At 34.1% G+C, this 4,787-nt stretch overlaps 1 pseudogene; it reads right to left on the reverse strand.

Moving 5' to 3' along the window:
- Nucleotides 1-1,473: 1,473 nt before the first annotated feature.
- On the reverse strand, nt 1,474-2,019 carry LOC118884629 (annotated as a pseudogene).
- Nucleotides 2,020-4,787: the final 2,768 nt, after the last annotated feature.

Below are 4,787 nucleotides of genomic sequence, written 5' to 3' on the forward strand. Positions count from 1 at the left end.
CACCACCCCTAGAATCCTTCCCATGTTCACGTACTACCCACCTGAGCAGTATGGAAGACATTTCCACATCCCCAGGTCTTAACTATTTTCTTGTCCAACATTAGCATATCTTAATTATATTTTCATTGCTTGAAGTCTTAGACTGTGGCTGTCCAGAATACAGAGAATTTTTCAGTAGGTTAAACAAATATAAGATTGGCTTTTACTGTTTTGAGTGTTAGATTCTTGTCATGTTCTCTTGTGAACTTTATAGTCTTTTAAATTCTCTACTACATTCCTTTAGGCCATTAGTACTTTCTGAGCCTTTCTGTATTTCACTTTGATGTTAATATTTTATGTTTCTGATCATGTATTTACTGTTCACCATCATTAAAAATAGTTAAATTGCTCAGTCGCAGGCTTTGGATTTTTATTATAATTCTTTAATTCCATGAAACCTGTTTCTGTGATAAAAATGACAACTATATCTAGAAACTGGTCAGATTTGGATGTTTAAATATTGTAATTCTCTTACAATATTTTGGTTATTTTTCAGAGAGTACCATGATGTAGAACTAGAAAAGACCATAAAAAGGCCATTAGAAGTTTGACTTCCAACTTTTATAGCATGAGTAAAAGAGTTGGGCAGTAATGATGACAGCATGTTCTTGTTTCACTGCCTGGGTGAAGATTTTAATTCAAGGTTGAAATTGGTACTGTATCTTAGACCTAAAATATTGGATGATGAAATCTACTTTGTCTGATATTAATATAGCCACTCCTAATTTCTTTAAATTTATGTTAGTACAGAATATCTTTTTCATTCTTTTTACTTTTTACTTGACTTTAAACTATTGTCATACATTTCATTTTTATGTATGTTGAAATCCCTACAATACCTTGTTATTATTTTTGCTTTAAACAGTTGCTTATCTTTTAAAGAGATAAATTAAAATTTTTTTAAAAAGTCTTTATATTTACATTTCTAGATTCTATTTCCAGTGTTCTTCCTTCTTTTGTATACCTCCAGGTTTTCATCTGGTATCATTTTCATTCTGTTTGAGGCACTTACTTTACTGTTTCTTGTAGTGCAGGTCTACTGGTGATTATTTCTTTCAGTTTTTTATGTTTGGATAAGGTCTTTGTTTCACTTCATTTTTCTATCTATTTTCACTGTCTCCCCCTTGCCTCCCCCTCCCCGCCCCCCACTACCCTAGTCAGTACTTTAAAGATGTTGCACTGTTTTCTAGCTTACATTGCTTCTGATGAGAAACCTGCTGTTTCTCATCCTTTGTACATAATGTGTCTCTTTTTCTGCCCCCCCCGACTACTTTTCACATTTTCCTCTTTATCACCGATTTTAAGCAAGTTGCTTATGATGTGTTTTAGTTTTCTTCATTTTTCATAATTATGGTTGGGGTTCACTCAGCTTCTTGGGATTTCCCCCCCAAGGAGTTTATTTTGGCAGACCTAGGGATGGGGAGGGCCCTGTATCTAAAAGAAGGTGTTGGACCTCTTGATGGTGAAGCATGACTGAAGCTGGTAAGGTAGGACCCAGTGGAGCAGCAGAAACTTGATCTTGGAGTTGTGGAACTGCTTGATTATTGGCAGGTGGCACCTGCTGGCTGTGATCTCCTCCACCATCATGATCTGGATTGAGTGGGCCCAGGTGCTGTGCTGGGCACCTGTGTCATGATAGCATTGAGTGACAGTGCCTGTGATGGTCAGGTCCCGGTACACCTGGTACATGTGGGCGCCGCTGTCAGAGTTGTGATGCAACCAGATGCTGAAGTTCTTCACCTGCAGGAGGATTTCTTGAACACCTGCCCACAGTAGATAATTTCCCCTGAAGACTTCATCTTTTTCAGCTGAGACACAAAGTATCAGCACAACATGATTAGGTACAAAGATTTTTATGTGGTAGTGGGGTGGTGAGTGGTGGCATTTGGGGATGGGAGGGAGGGCCCCCCCCACCAGCCCCACCTTATGCTCTTGTAGTGTGCATGAGGTCTTCGTGACACTCTCCAGGCTGGCCACCATGCACAAAAGGGATTATAGTTTTTTCAAATTTGGAAAAATTTTAGCCATTATTTTTTCAAATATTTTTTGCTCCCCATCCTTTAAGGGATGACAGTTATATTTGATCATTTGAGGTTGTCTCATGGTTCACTGCTGCTTTGTTCATTTTTTCCTTGTGAGTTTTTGTTTTTTTTCTTGGTCCTATCTGTTTCATTTTGGATGGTTTCTATTGCTATGTCTTATAGTTTATTAATCTTTGCTTCTACTTTGTCTAATCTCCTGTTAATACCATACACCATATTTGCATCTCATGCATTATAGTTTTCATCTCTAGAAGTTCAATATGTGTCTCTTTTAACACCTCCCAGGTCTCCATTTAACATGTTCAGTCTTTCCCCTGATTATTGTCAGTTTTTGACTTTTATAGTTTGAAGCTATTTTGTGTTAGGAGCATACAGGTTAATACTTTGTGCATGCATATGCACATGTGTATGTCCAAGTATGTATGTTTGTGTGTATACATACACATGCATGTATATCTATATACACACATATGTATATATATATATATATATATATATATAAATAAAATCTTGTTGTGGAATTTTCCTTTTATTCCTTTTAAAGCTTTTTGCTTTAATTTTTACTTTGATACTAAAATTACTAAAAATCACTAAAATTAGTGTTTTCTTCTGGTTAGTATTAGCTTGGCCAATCTTTTCCTGTATTCTTATTTTCAATCTTTCGAGGTCTGTTTTTTAGGTATATCTCTTGTAAGCACTATAGAAATGAAATTAATTTTGTTTATTCTTGTAATCAGTCTTTGAATTAGGAGTATTCATCTGTTTATAGAGTTTTACTCTCAGTCATCACAAGGAATCAGACAGAGTTATAAAAACAGCTAAAGTGGGAGAAGCATAGATGTTAAGAACTCTTACAATAGTCTTGGTCATAGGTCCCAATTTTAATGGTTTCTGACTTTCTTTCTTGAATAGAGGCTGGAATTCAAGCGACTCCCATCAAATTATCTTTCTTCTTGGCATATAGACCTGAAGATGCTAGTGGAGAAAAATTATCTTACTTTCCTAAGGTTTTCACGCTTTCCCAGCCTCCTGTCTCATATGAGAATGGATCTTTTAAAGCGTTTATGAACAGTATTATTTTGGATTTTGAAAGTTAATTTTAAACAATGTCAGTTTGTAAAAAAACTATTTCTTAGTGTATAGATTTTCTAATTGTCTCCATTTTCTTTAGTTTATGAAGTTGCTTCTTTTGGTCATTCCTTTTTAGTTGGTCATACACTAAGTTTACTTGATCAGTGTTGGGGTGAAATTTTTTTATTCTAATAGACTATATACTGTTCAGGGTCATTTATAATGAATACAAGGTAACATGCCTATTACATAAAAATAAAATAATTGTTTTTGTGAAATGAATTGGAAGATGTGACATAATTAGACAGTGGGCACTTGTATTCTATTATTGCTTTAGAGCTGCAAAAAAATGGAGGTAGTTTATTTCATCTTGGTAATGCTCCTTCTTTCTGGTCCAACAATTTATCAGAAATGTTAATCCAGCAAGCTGTAAGTGGGGCGGGGGAGGGGAGGAGGAGAGAGGGGATTTAAAATTAGCCTGGAAATATTGCACAACTCATTAAAAATGTAATCATGCATAAAATGAGATCAATGAAAATTTATCTAAAAGTGCAAGGAAAAGGCATTTTCTAGTATGATACTGGATTTAATAGACTGGATTTTAATTTACTCAGTTTGCTACAAAAAAATCCCTCCAGGCTAAATAAAACAGTTTTCCCTCCCAGTTATTGTACAGACAGCTAATTTTCAGACCCTTTCCTTCTGATATTCAGTCTTATCTCTTGCTGGGTACGGGTTTCACTATATTGCAGAATTTGTTTTCTTTACATCTTCCATTACTGCTTTCATTTGCATGATAAATGATTAGAAGTAGAAACAGGAAAAGAAACTATGCAGAACATTTCTTTATTAATTTTGTTTAAATTAGAGTAACTTTTTTATTCATCCTCCTCCCTACCCATTTAACAACCAGTATATCTGAATTATTTTAATATTTTATTGTAGAACTAGAGAAATGGGTTGCAGTTTTTTTCTTGCACTTTCTTCATGTAACATTTTATTTTGTTCTTATGTTTGTAGTTTACATTTTGGTTCCTGTCTTGTGCAGTTAATGATATTGATGAATTTTTCTCTTAAAAGATACCCTGTGTCTAAAAAAAAAAAAAAAAAAAAAAAAGATACCCTGTGTTTAAGGCTGAATTTAAGGTACAGGTGTTTAAAATACGTTGACACTGATGAAACTGAGTGCTTTGAAGATTTATTTTGCAGACAATATCATCACAATTCTTAAGCAATAAATAGGGTTTGTAAAATTGGGCTTCATTTATGTCTTCTGCCCCTTCTATCTTAGCTGCTTTTCTAGTCTGATAATTTAGAATGTGAAATGATGTAATTAACTAAACGCATTAATGAAAACTTTCTGATGTTTTCCTTTCCCCCAAAGTTGTAAATGAAAAGAAGCTAGCTTTATTAATAAGAACTTGTCTGGGCAAAACTTGCCTGAGCAAAAATTAGTATGTAAGCTGAATGAATGGTTCCAGCAAAATTTGTCTGTAACAGAAGAATTTTATGATTATTTTATGATAATTCACATAGCTAACTTTTCTTTTTCTATTACACAGATTTTATGTAAATACTTTCCTGTTCAAAAAAATTCAAACATTACTGTTTGTTTATTCTTCCTATCCTTCTCTC

This window comes from Balaenoptera musculus, chromosome 19 (assembly GCF_009873245.2).
Source record: "Balaenoptera musculus isolate JJ_BM4_2016_0621 chromosome 19, mBalMus1.pri.v3, whole genome shotgun sequence".
NCBI lineage: Eukaryota > Metazoa > Chordata > Mammalia > Artiodactyla > Balaenopteridae > Balaenoptera > Balaenoptera musculus.